The sequence below is a fragment of the Delphinus delphis genome, chromosome 9, assembly GCF_949987515.2.
Source record: "Delphinus delphis chromosome 9, mDelDel1.2, whole genome shotgun sequence".
In the NCBI taxonomy this organism is placed as follows: domain Eukaryota; kingdom Metazoa; phylum Chordata; class Mammalia; order Artiodactyla; family Delphinidae; genus Delphinus; species Delphinus delphis.
In genome coordinates this window covers 48,805,213-48,819,554 of record NC_082691.1, presented here as the reverse complement: position 1 = coordinate 48,819,554, position 14,342 = coordinate 48,805,213, and the positions used below count along the sequence as shown (strand labels likewise).

At 36.1% G+C, this 14,342-nt stretch overlaps 1 protein-coding gene and 1 pseudogene across 7 annotated transcripts in view; both read left to right on the top strand.

The window, feature by feature from the left end:
• The window catches only part of DYNC1I1 (dynein cytoplasmic 1 intermediate chain 1), a 526,791-nt gene that overhangs the window by 53,052 nt on the left and 459,397 nt on the right, over window positions 1-14,342 (top strand). The window lies entirely within an intron of this gene.
• Window positions 12,199-12,299, top strand: LOC132431440 (U6 spliceosomal RNA; annotated as a pseudogene).

Here is a 14,342-nt window from a genome sequence, read left to right as displayed (position 1 = left end):
AGTTAGTTCAGTATGAACATTTACTCTTGAAACATTACAAATGTAAAGGGAGGTCATGACCAAGATCTCAAGGTGAATTAATGATAAATTTGAATGAGAAAGAAATTGGTTGCTTACAAGTCTGGATGGAACCTTGCCAGTGTGAGCTCCACTCTAAGAAAACCAATCTGGGTAAGACACAGCCATGATAGTCCTTCTGACCTGTGGTATTATGGGGTGGTCACAGGCTGTCACTGACCATGCCTAGAATCAGCCAAATCGTAGGATTCATACTCTGAGAGGAAGGGGTGTCTCCACTGGAGACGATGAGTAACACAATAGAGGATGGTTAAGTTGCTATTAGAGAGCAAACCCAGAAATTGTATGGAGAAAATAGGAATAGTGATGAGGGGTTCGTTCCAGTTTTGGGGCCTCTTTCCCTGTTAATGTCCTTTTTTCTTCTTTCTGATTTTTCTTTTGAGTTTCTTTTAAGTGAGTGCTTCTGGTTATGCTACTTCCTTGTCTGCTAGTGGACACTATGTTTCAGGATGGTAGCAGTTAGAGAATCTATACCCTACATCAATTTGAAAGGAAGTGGGAGGCCACAGTGTTACTAGATGTATACATGAAATCTCTGAATGACTGAGGTGTCCACTTTTTATCTTGATATTTTGACACAATATTTCAGGAAACTCTTTTCTTCTGCTTCTGTATTGAGGAGGAAGAATTAATATAATATACTCTGTCCTTCAGAGAAACCTAAGTGTTTGATTCACTAGTTTCAATATTTTGATTTATGAAAGAATTGCTGAAAACCAATGACTAGTAGTGTTTACCCTTCTTTCTTAAGAACAGAAGATTTGCTATGTTCCTGCAACCAAAGGAATAATTAAAGCTAATTTCTCCGTGGACCTTGGAAAAATTGGCAACAAATAATGGATTTGTCCATCAAAAAATGTTTAAAGCAAACATCTTATCAGTCAGTGATCAGCTACAAATCCATTTAAGGCAGAACCAGACCAGCGATTTTTCTCATTAAAGTAGTGTTTAAACTGTTGTTTCCAGATGACATAGGAGACACAACAGACAAACAACACCTGCAAGAAGAATTGGTGAAGTACTGACTTCTCATCAGTCAAAAAGTTTACTAAGCAGATGAAAAGTAACTTGCCTTCACAGTGACATTTTCCTAGTCTTGTTTGTAGTCAAAGGCATTGTTCTTCCTTAAACAGTCAAACTTTAATTACTGGAAAAGGTTAGCATCAAAACCAAGAACATGTTGGTAAATTAGAGGTCACATCAGAAAAATAAATTCAGTTAGGTTTGAATGAATTTTTCATCTTGTCCCCACCTTCCTCCTTAACTCCTCTCCCTTACCCACATGATCACACTTCCTGTGTTCACATTAATTCTGTTAACACCAATGAGTGGATATTTTAACACAACAATATTTTGATCTCAGTAAATTTTACAATTCTGTCACTAACTGAGATGGTTCAGTTGAAAAAGGAGGCAGTATTTTATAACAAAGAATGGTGGGTTGAAGTCACGGGGATCCTGTGTTCATTTCTTTTGATACTCACTGAGAGCCCCTCAAAAAAATCATTTGATCTCTCTAGATGAGTTTCCATGTTGGTAAAGGTCAAGAGTTGTTGTAGATGACCTCTAATGTTCATTGCACTCTTGTTTGCCCATTATCACTTTTAAAATTCTCACTGAATGAGTCTGAGTAATTGCTGCCTTTCCCACATTGAGAAAAAAATCTTTGGCAAGTATTCAATTAGTATAAACTCCTTTTCTAAGCAGAGGCATTCTGACATTGTCTGGGACCGACAACCATCTCATTGCTGCTAGTTCTGTTCTCTGGAATATCTCAAAATAAATCCAGCCAGGGCTAGGCACAGGATTTTGGTCCGGCTCATTGAATGTTCTGTAATGGGGTTTTGAATCTTGAGCGAGGCTGCATCTGCAAGGACACAGGGGCAGGTCCTGCTCATCCATCATTACTGCTAGGGGCACAGGTGTGAGGACCGGATTTCTTCTGGGTGTAACCCCGGTGGGGCTTCTGGCTGCCCCATCCCAGAGCTCCCTCCATCTTTTCTGAACCTGATCCTCCCATGTCCTGTGGATTTTGTGGACACATTTCCATTCTGATTAAGACAGCCCTGGTTAGGTACAATCAGAGCTTTTAAAAATAGGTCTAGAAGCTGGCAATCAAGATGCTTGAGTGACTTTCCATGAAATTTCTCCCCATATTTGGAGGCAAATACCATTCTGCCTGTGTTTTCTTTTCCCCAGAATTTGGGCACTCTTTCTTTGACATTCCTGGTTCTTTCACCATCTTGTAGATCGACAGTGGTACTCACCTACAATGGTTCTCTTATTCTAAACACCATTCTCTTAATTGTGTAGACTAAGGTTGAATTAGCATTTGATGCCACAACATTATACTTTTGGTTGAGTTTATTGCCAACTAAAACTCCAAAATTTGCTTCCCTCTGTCCCCCACAAAACATGTATACACTTAATTGATTTTTCAAACTCGACAGTTTTTTAAAAAAATTTCATCAATCTTGCCTGTCCAGATCTCAGTGAATTCAAATTCCGTAGTATTGACTATCTTTTTTTTTTTTTTTTGCGATACGCGGACCTCTCACTGTTGTGGCCTCTCCCATTGCGGAGCACAGGCTCCGGACACGCAGGCTCAGCGGCCATGGTCACGGTCCCAGCCGCTCCGCGGCATGTGGGATCCTCCAGGACGGGGGCACGAACCCGTGTCCCCTGCATTGGCAGGCGGACTCTCAACCACTGCGCCACCAGGGAAGCCCAGTATTGACTATCTTTAAAAAGAAAACTAGTTTGTGTTATCTGAAAATTTGACAATCCTGTATTTGCCATTTGGGTAAGTTGCTTATGAGGAAGATAGAGGCAAGGACCAAGCTCTTCAGAAGAACCCTAGAAAACTGTTTTTGGAAGAAAATAGAATACCAATTTTGCAAGATGCAGCTGAAAATAGAGTACCATGCTCAAATACATGTGGAAAATGCTACATACTAAAATGCTCTTTTGAGACTTAAAATACATATTGGTGATTAAAATCTCCAAGAAACTTCCCTCCAGATTGACATTGATCAATGGATTTAGCATTTCCCAAACTGTGTTCCAGTAGATCTTCCTTGATAAAATAAGAAGGGCTGGCATAAATAAATACTTATTTACTCTAGGACTTTCAGAACCATATTTATGGTATTGTTATAATGTGAATCTATAGAATATTCAGTCTTTCTGCAATTTACTGGACTACAGAGACTTCTTCACAGAGCATCTTTCAAGACTGGTAAGGTAGGAATTCCCTGGTGGCACAGTGGTTAAGAATCTGTCTGCCAATGTGGGGGACACGGGTTCGATCCCTGGTTGAGGAAGATCCCACATGCTGCGGAGCAACTAAGCCTGTGTGCCACAACTACTGAGCCTGTGCTCTAGAGCCCACGAGCCACAACTACTGAGGCCGTGTGCCACAGCTACTGAAGCCCAGGCGCCTAGAGTCCATGCTCCTCAACAAGAGAAGCCACCGCAATGAGAAGCCCGCGCACTGCAGTGAAGACCCAATGCAGCCATAAATAAATAAATAAATTTATTTAAAAAAAGACTGCTATGGTAAATTTGGTAAAACCATGTCAGTGGATATTTTGGGGCTATGGTGCTTATATTGGCTCCATATCTGCCTAGATTTCCAACCTCAGACTTTGTGAATTGATATAATGCATGACGTGCCTCCACCAGTGCTATGAGCAAACACTAAGATCACTTTTTGAAAGAACCCATTTTAAAAATCAACTTTATTGAGTCAAAGTCAACTTTATTGTTATTCACATACAATAAAATGTGATCCTTTTAAGGGTACATTCTTAGAGTTTTTACCACAACCACGATTAAGATATAGAACATTTCCATCACCCCCAAAATTTCCCTCATGCTCTTTTACAGTCAGTCTGCTCTGACCCCTGGCCCCAGGCAACCACTAATCTGCTCTTTATTGCTATAGATTAAATTTCCTTTTTTCTAGAATCTCATATAAATGGTATCATACCGCGTGTACTTCTCTGCCTGACTTATTTTACTCAGCATGTTTTTCAGAGTCATCCATGTTATTGTATGTATTAGTAGTTCATTTTATTGCTGAGTAGTATTCCACTGTATGGATACAACACAGTTCGTTTATCCATTCATCTGTGATGGGCAGTAGGACTGTCCCTAGTTATTAGCTATTTGAAATAAAGCTTTTATGAACATCGTATACAAGTTTGTGTGTACTCCAGCAGTGTATGAGTTCATTTTTCCACATCGTCACCAACACTTGATATGGTTGCTCTTTTTCATCTTAGCTATTCCAGTGGGTGAGAAGGAGTATCACATTGTGGTTTTATTTTATTTATTTATTTTTGGCTGCGTTGGGTCTTTGTTGCTGCATGCGGGCTTTCTCTAGTTGCGGCAAGCGGTGGGCAGGCTTCTTATTTCGGTGGCTTCTCTTGTTGCGGAGCACGGGCTCTAGAGCACAGGCTTGGTGGTTGTGGTGCACAGGCTTAGTTGCTCTGTGGCATGTGGGATCTTCCTGGACCAGGGATCGAACCCATGTTCCCTGCATTGGCAGGCGGATTCTTAATCACTGCACCACCAGGGAAGTCCCTTTCATTGTGGTTTTAGTTTGTACTTCTCTGATGACTAATGGTGTTGAATATCTTTTTGAGTCCTGTTGGCTCAAAATGAAGTCCCTTTCATTGTACTTCTCTGATGACTAATGGTGTTGAATATCTTTTTGAGTCCTGTTGGCCATTTGCATATCCTCTTTCGCAAAGTTCCTGTTTAAATCTTTTGTCCATTTAAAATCTGGGTTGTTTGTCTTATTACTGATATTTAAGAGTTCATTATATGTTCTATATGACATATGATACACACATGTGTCCTATATGTTACATTTATATATGCATGCACAATGTGTTTACACACATATATATTGGATATACAAACTTATAATATTTTTGATATATATTAGATATTTTCTCCCAGTTTGTGGCCTGCTTTTTAATTTCTTAAACGGTGTCTTTCTAAGAACAAAAGCTTCAAATTTTGAAAATAATCCAACTTTTCAATATTTTCTTTAATATTCTTGCTTTTTTAGCCATTCTAAGGAATTTTTTGCCTTCCCCATGGTCGTCAAGGAAGAAGTGAGTTTTCCCCTTGTATTCTTGTATTGGCTAATTCCAGCCATTGGGTTAAGACATTCCCCCGTTCCCTTCCTTTCCACGGACTCATCATGAGTTGTCTGGAAAAGACAGTAAGCTTCCAGTTCTTGGGAGTCTACATCAGCTAATGTGACAGGAGCATGGTTAGGCCCTATTAAAAAGAACACAGAGAACATTTGTAATATGTAAAGCTCTTAGAAGAATGCTCTGAAAGGCCTTTCTTAACCACCTTATTAAATAAGTCTTCTCAAGTTACTTGCTATCACATCACCTTGGAAGTATTCTTCAGGGCACAATTATGTTTGGCAATCTTGTTTGTTTGTGTACCTATTTCTCATCTGACTTCCACATTAGACTCTAAGCTTCTCTGTCTTGTTCACATGTGTTGAATGAATGGATGAACCAGTAGAGACTAGGCTGCAATGTAGCTGACAGTATTGACATCAACTTGAGTTTTGTGGCTCCCAGGACTTCAGCCTCCAGAGCCTTCCCTCTGTCACTTTCACCCATTACATTTGTAAATACTCTATGGGGGTAAGGCCTTTGCATAGAGTTGCTAAACCCATTTCTTCAGGAGGGCAATCTCTCTAATCCTCACTTTAATGAGAATGAGATTCTCTGAAAATACTTACTATATTCACCCTTTCATGGGTAAGAGATGATTCAGGATGGGGTAATGGGGGAATTACTATGAAGATTGCTTCTTTCTGTAATTTCCTCTCTAGCCTTTTAGATGGGTAATTTACAACAGAATATTGGTTTTCTTAGATTGTTGCCTAGTAGCAAAGCAGTCCTGCTGGCATTGTAGGGAAGGGTTTCTTTTACTGGTGTTTATCATTCAGCTCCTGAAATTCACACTGGGTGAAACTTGGCATGACAGCTCTCAGCTCAGTTGCAACTTAGAAGAAAACAGATTCTGCTTTGCTTAAATTGTTTTCGATTGACTGAGTAAGAATAAATTAAAGGTTCTCATAGGTAATAGCTTTTGAATTCAATTAAAAATATCATCAGGCAGCTGCTTTCTTTTTTTCTGAAAGTACAGAAATGATTTTGAGCTAGTTAATTGATTTTCTTATGAAGTTTTTTGACTGACAGATTTAGTTTAATTCTTCCTCAACATTTTTCACTTGTAGCAATATAGGAATAGAAAATCGGAATCAGAAAAAAATTATAATTATCCTGCTATAGTAAGAATCTCAGAGTAATAACATCTTAAAGGTCAGTCAATTCATCTCTTCATTTGTTCATTCATTCGAGCATTGATTCATTGATCAAATATTTATCTCTTAATTTGGGCCAGGTTCACTGCACAAGTGTTTAATACTTATCACACTTGGGATTTTTTTTTTTTGTTTACAAATGACCCTAGTTTGCTAGTCTGTAAATTTCAAGCAAGCTGGGACCATGTCTGTTTTATTTCCTGCTGGATCATAAGTACCAAGAAGGATGGTGTATAGTAGACTTTCATTGAGCATTTGGTGGAAGAAAGAAGAAAGAAAGGAGAGAGGGAAGGAAGGAAGGACAGGAAGTTAGCAAGGGTAGGAGATTGTGAGATGTTCTGTATACTGCACTCCTTGGGCAGGAGGAGGCTAGGAACATACTCACCCAGAGGCTAAGGTTAGCCAAACTCTTCTCTTCTTTGTTCAGTACAGATCAAGGAAGATTTCACAAGATGTTTTCCCCCTTAGCCATGTCGGAAAATCATGTTTTCTAAATTAAAAGGGGAATTTGTTGGGTGTCACAGTATTCCTTAGAGAATTAGGCTGTATTCTTCTCTAGCTGTTGTAAGGGGTTTATAGTCAGAGGTAGGAGCCTCTATCTCCACCCACAATTTGCTGTGAGACTATAGGCAACTTACCTCATCTCTATTTTCTCACCTCAAAAAATGAGGATAATGATGACAGGAATACTTGTTTAGATTCACTGAAATGTGTATCTATGTGAATGCTTGACAAAAAGTAAAGTTATTTGAAAGTAATTTGTGCCAATATTATGGAAAAGAATTGTGACAATTCTGCTGGCTTCAACCCACAAAAGACTAGTTGACAAAAAGAGGCACTGGGAAAGAGGCTAAACCCCAGGCTGTACATATTATATGACCATTTATCTCACTATCAAAGCCAGTTAAAATTAAACTTTAATGCAGCAAATCAAGGTATAAGGGATGGAATGAGGGGGCATGAGGGGTTTTTGGGGTGCTAGCAGGTTTTATTACTTTACCTGGCTGATGATTAGAGTGGTAGTTATATGTGATAATTAGTTGACCTATACATTTATGTTTTACACTGTTTCTTTATGCATGTTATGCTTCAATAAAAAGTTTAAAATACGATACTGAAGATGATTTTTAAAAATCACCCAAAATTCAACCACTCAGGTGTAACTGCTATTAACATTTTGGTCTCTGCTCTTCTATTTTTTTTCTTTTTATATACAAGTAAATCTACATAGATGCCAATCTTCTCCCACCTACAAAAAAAAAGCCTACAAAAAACATTTATAAATGTAGAAACACACAGTTATACACATTCTATATTTTTATGTAAAGTGGGATTTTGCTACATATAGTATTGTTTTATAACTCATTTTTTAAATGAATATGAAAAAGATTTTGATGTTTTTCCTGATTACTAAAAAAATGCTCAATAAAAATGTAAATGATATAGAATATATGTAAAGAAGAAAGTACAATTCACTTTTGGCCTCATCACTCAGAAAAAAACGATGTCTTATAAATTTCCTAACGGGTATGACATCACAAGTTTTTCCCAAAGTACCTTAACAAAATAGAGTATCTGATTCTGTCCTTCAGATCCAATCTTGCAACTTAGTATAGTACAAATGTTGTTTTAAAGTAATAGGAGGCTTTTCTCTTAGGCCTAATGGGGTGTCTGCATCTGAGTCAAGTCACTGACACATGCCTGAAGGTGGCTCTTGGCTTTGTAAGTTCACAAAGTTAATATTATAATTAACTGTTATCTGAGAGTCAAATTCAAAAGACTAAAACTTACAAGATGCAAACTCCTATCTAGAATGCCATACATGCTCTCGCCTTTACAGCTGCTGGAACCCTCTGCCTGGAACTCTCTCCAATTACTTATATGGCTCTCTCTTCATTCAGATCTCTACTTAAATGTTCTCATATCCAAGGCCTTTCCTGACTATCCTTTTCAAAATAGCATACCTCACTCCCTGACACCGTGAATCCCCTCTTTTATGTTTCTTCTCGGCACTTACCATTATCTGATATTATATTAAGCATTTAGATTTTAGAATATTAGTCAGGGTTTCTTTGTTTTGTTCACTCATGTCTGGCACACAGTATATGCCACAGTGTATGCTCAATCAATTTTTGTAGAATAAATGAAGTGTTCCCAAACGTGTCACAAGTTAATCGCACCTTTTGCTCCTTCTCTACCTCTAGAAAAATATCTTTGGGAAATGTGATCAAGAGCAGGAGGTATTATATCACCATAAGGGTATCACCATGGAGCATGTACTTACCAATAAAATACGGTTTTATTCTATTGGTGTGATTTTAGAGACACCTTCATCAATCAGTTACCAATCTGAGGCTCATGAGGTTAGAAATGTTCTTGGAGCTCTTTTTAATATTTCAGAAAGTTTAATAAAACCCATGCGGTTATCCTTAATAAGACTATGGGGGGAAAATGAAAATAGATAATCCAGAGGTTACAAAACTTTCTCAGGTCACACTGATTTAGTAATTTTTGTGATTTTATAATACTATCATATTACTTCTAATAAATCATTTGAAAAATGGATTAACATTGACCAAAAAATAGTAATAATATAGGCAGAACAAACTGTTTATTGTTTAATGTATATGAAGCTTATTTGGTAGACAAAATCTTTTAAAGACTCCACTGACACTGGGTAGGAGCAGATGAAATAAATTTAGCCTGATTAGTGAAGCATTTACAAACTTACTTTAGAGAGAGAGGAAGGGTGGAGGTCCTACCTCTGCAGAATGCCTTATTGTATTATGTGACGATTTTGATGAGAAGCACTGTCAAAGGGTGACATTTTTTTTCTCCTCCTCCTAGTCTTTGGATTTCAGACTCCTATACACATAAACCAACCTCTGCAGCGGGTGCTTGAAGGTCTAGAGATGGTTTGAAGCAATAATTAGTTTCCTATAGTGCAAGTTCGGGGCTTTGCTTATTTTCATTAATAAGACTGGATTACAAAAAAGATAGCTTGTCACGTCAATCGCAAACTCCCTAAAATGGATAGCCAACAAGGACCTACTGTATAGCACAGGGAACTCTGTTCAATATTATGTAACAACCTAAATGGGAAAAGAATTTGAAAAAGAATAGATACATGTATATGTATAACTGAATCATTTTGCTGTATACCTGAAACTAACACAACATTGTTAATCACCTATGCTCCAATATAAAATAAAAAGTTAAAAAAAGAAGATAGCTTATGCTTTCCTTCTCATTTGGTGATAAAAATTATAGCAGAAATTAATGAAATAGAGAATAGGAAAACAATAGAGAAAAATCAATGAAATAAAAAATTGGTTCTTTGATAAATTAACAAAATTGGCAAAAATTAGCCTTGATTGACCAAGGGAAAAAGAGGACTCAACTTATTAAAATCAGAAATGAAAGTGGGGACATCACTACCAACTTTACAGAAACAAAAAAGGATTAAAAGGAAATAATATGGACAATTATATGCCAATAAATTAGATAAGTTAGATTAAATGGACCAATTCCTACAAAGGCACAAACTACCAAAACTGACTCAGTAAGAAATATAAAATCTTAATAGACCTGTAACAAAAGATAAATAAATAAATAAATTTAGTTGGTAACCAAAAAAACTATACACAAAGAAAAGTCGAGGCCTAGACAGTTTTACTGGTGAATTTAACCAAACATTTAAAGAATTAATGCCAATTCTTTATAAACTCTTCCAAAAAATAGAAGAGGAATGAACAAGTTCAACTCATTTTATGAGACCACTTTTATGCTGATACCAAATCCAGAAAAAGATGTCAGAAGAAAGGAAAACTATGGACTAATATCTCTTTTGAATATAGATGCAAGTCCTCAACAAGATACAGCAAACCAAATCTGACAACATATTAAAAGGATTATATACCTTGACCAAGTGGGATTAATGCAAAGTTGGTTTTTACATCTGAAAATTAATTAATGTAATATGTAATATTAATAAAGAACAAAGTACCACATGATCATCTTAATAGATGAAGCAAACCCATTTGACATAATCCAATACCCTTTCATGATAAAGGCACTTTAAAAATTAGAAATAGAAGGGAACTTTCTCAATCCAATAAAGGGCATCAGAGAAAAGTCCACAGCTAATAACACACTTGTTGATGAAAGACTGAAGACTTTTCCCCTGAAGTCAGGAACAAGACAAAGATGTCTGCTCTCATCACTTCTAGTATACATTGTGCTGGGGATTCTAGCCAGTGCATTTAACCAAGAAAATGAAATAAAAGGCTTCAGGATTGGAAAGGAAGAAGTAAAACTGTTTCTATTCACAGATGACATCATCTTGTATTTGGAAAATCCTAAGCAATCCACTAAAAACTATTAGAAGTGATAAATTCAGAAAGATTACAGGTTATAATATTAATATACAAAAATCAATTGTAGATAGGGGTAGGGGATTAATAGGTACAAACTACTAGGTATAAAACAAACTATAAAGATATATTGTACAGCAGAGGGAATATAGCCAATATTTTATAATAACTTTAAATGGAGTATAATCTATGAAAATTTTAAATCACCATGTTGTACACCTGAAACTAATATAACATTATAAATCAACTATACCTCATTTAAAAGCATTAATTGTAATTCTATACACAAGCAATGAATAATCTTAAAATGAAATGAAGAAATTTATTTACAATAGCTTAAAAAAGAATAAAATATGATAAATTTTACAAAAGAACTGTAAAACTTATACTCTGCTATCTGTAAAGCATTGTTAAAAATAATTAATGAAGATGAAAATAAATGGAAAGACATTTTATGTGCATGTGTCAGAAGACAATGTTGGTAAAATGGCAATACTCCCCCAATTGATCTACAGATTTGATGTAATCCTTATCAAACTTAGACTTAGTTTCTTTGCAAAAATTGACAAGCTGATCATAAAATTCATATGGAGATTTGAGAAAACTAGAAGAGTCAAAATAATCTTGGAAAAGAAGAGCAAAGTTGTAAGTTGAAGGACTTACACTTCCCAATTTCAAAACTTACTGTAAAGCTACAATAATCAAGACAGTGTGGCAGTGGCATAAGGACAGACATATAGATCAATAGAGTAGAATTAAGGGTCCAGAAATAAACCCTCCATTTATAGTCAATCGACTTTTGACAAAGGTACCAAAAAAAATTAAGTGGGGGAAAGAATAGTCTTTTCAATAAATGATACTGGGGCAACTGAATATCTGCATGCAAAAAAAAAAAAAGAAGTTGGACCTATACTTCACATCATATACAAAAATTAAGTAAAAGTGCATCATAGACCTAAATGTAAGAGGTAAAAATATAACACTCTTAGAAGAAAATGTGGGCATAGATCTGTTGGATTTGGATTTGGCAATGGTTTTTGAAATATAAAAACAGAAGTACAAGGAACAAAAGAAAAAAATAGACTAATTGGACTTTATCAAAACTAAAACTTTTGTGCTGCAAGAAACATAATCAAAAAAGTGAAAAGGCATCCCACTGAATGGGAGAAAATATTTGCAAATCATAAATCTAATAAGGGACTTGCATCTAGAATACATAAAGGACTCTTACAACTCAAAAATAAAAAGACAAATAATCTAATTTTAAAAATTACAAAGGGTCTGAATAGACATGTCTCTAAAAAAGATATACAAATGGTAACTCAAAACCATACATAATGGGATACCACTTCATATATATATATATAATAAAAATATGGGTAAGTTCTTGCTTGGGAGGCACATATACTAAAGTTGGAATGACACAGAGAAGATTAGCATTGCCCCTGTGCAAGGATGACACAAATTTATGAAGAGTAAGTATTGGAGAGAATATGGAGAAATTAGAACCCCCATATGCTGCTGTTAGGAATGTAAAATTGTACGCTTTGGAAAACAACCTGGAAATTCCTCAAAAGGTAAACATATAGTCACCCTATGACCCAGCAACTCCATTCCTACACCCAAGAAAACATATGTCCACCAAAAAATGTTGTCCATGAAAGATCAGAGCAGCATTCTTTTTTTTTTTTTTAGCATTCTTCATAATATCCAAAGAATAGAAATAACCCAAATGCCCATCAGCTGATGAATGGATAAATAATAAGTGGTATAGCCACACAATGGAATATTATTTGGCAATAAAAAGGAATAAAGTACTGACACATGCTACAAAAGAGATGAATCTTGAAAATATATTAAACAAAAGAGGCCATAAACAAAAGACCACATATTGTTTGATTGATATGAAATGTCCAGAAAAAATCCATACAGACAGAAGTAAATCAGTGGTTATCTAGGGCTGGGAGTGTTTGGGAAGTGATACCTAAAGAGAACATGGTTTCTTTTGGAGTGATGAAAATGTTCTAAAATTTGATACCTAAAGAGAACATGGTTTCTTTTGGAGTGATGAAAATGTTCTAAAATTTATTGTGCTATTGTTCACACAGCTCTGAGAATATACTAAAAACCATTGAATTGTACACTTTAAATGAGTGAATTGTGTGGTATGTGAATTATATTTTGATAAACCTGCTAAAAAAAGTTAATAATATATTAACTGTAGACTACACTCATTGAAGAAGAAATTAATGAATTGAAAGACAGACCTGAGAAAATCACTCTGAATGCAACACAGAAACAGAGAACATGAAAGAGATACATTGTTTGAGAATCTCTGTCATATATCTTAGTGGAGTGCCAGAAAGAGAATATAAAGAATAAAGGAAAAGAAGATACTAAAAAAAATTGATCATGGCTAAGTAGTTTCCACGACTTAAGATAGATCAAAAGCCCGAGTCTGAAGGAGCTCATGGAGAAGGAGCAGTTGCAGAATAGGCAAAAAGAAAACCTTAAATGCTGATCAACAGAAAAATCATATTGCTTATAAAGGAATGATATTTAGACTGACAAAACAATTCTGTTCAGTATCAGTGGGTGCCACAAAGCAAAGAAACGTCTTTCAAGTGCTGAGAAAAAAATTAGCTTTTACCTAAAACTCTAACTATTTAGCCTACCATTGAAGAATTAAAATAGAAACATCCCAGACATCTAAAAAGTAATTTTTACTACACATAGCTCTTTGCTTTTGAACTACTGATTGATCTAATTCAGCAAGAAGGAAATTAAACCTGGAAGAAATCTATGGAGTCAAGAAGCAATAGTAAACAACAAAATTGTACATGTGCTGAATAAAATAAGAATGTCACCGAGCCCCATCCAACCATCTTATATTTCATATCAGGGTATCAGACAATATGAGCAAACTTGATATTGAACAGATTTGGGGTCTTAGGCTATATTGAGAATCTTTTCTTCTGGCTTGAAAAGATTGAATTTTTTAAGATGGAACTGAGATATATTTAACATGTTCCTCAGGGGGTGTGTGTGTGTGTGTGTGTGTGTGTGTGTGTGTGTGTGTGTGTGTGTGTGTGTGTGTGTGTGTGTGTGTGTTTTTCAGGGAGACGCATGTCCAGTTTGCTAACAAGTCTTCCCTGCCTCCACTCAGGGAATTTATGGTCACAGAAGACCAAATTATTGAAATGCACGGATCAGAGCTGCCCCCATGGTTCTTCACCCACTCTCTCCCTTCTCCAGGTCTTACACTTCACTCTTCTCACTCCCATTCCCTGTTCTCTATCCCTATTGGCAGTGACCCCTTCACTGATTGCTAGACACTGGGTGAGGAGCAAAAAAGCTGTTTAGTATATCCATGTGGTGAGACCATTTTGGCGATTAGTTACATCTAATCTAGAGTCACTGACAACGATTCAACCTGAATTTTTGCCTCTTTATATACAGCTTGAATATGAGATGAACCGGCCACTGTTGGCCAGACTTTGGAGAAGCAAGTCTCCTGTAAATTACAC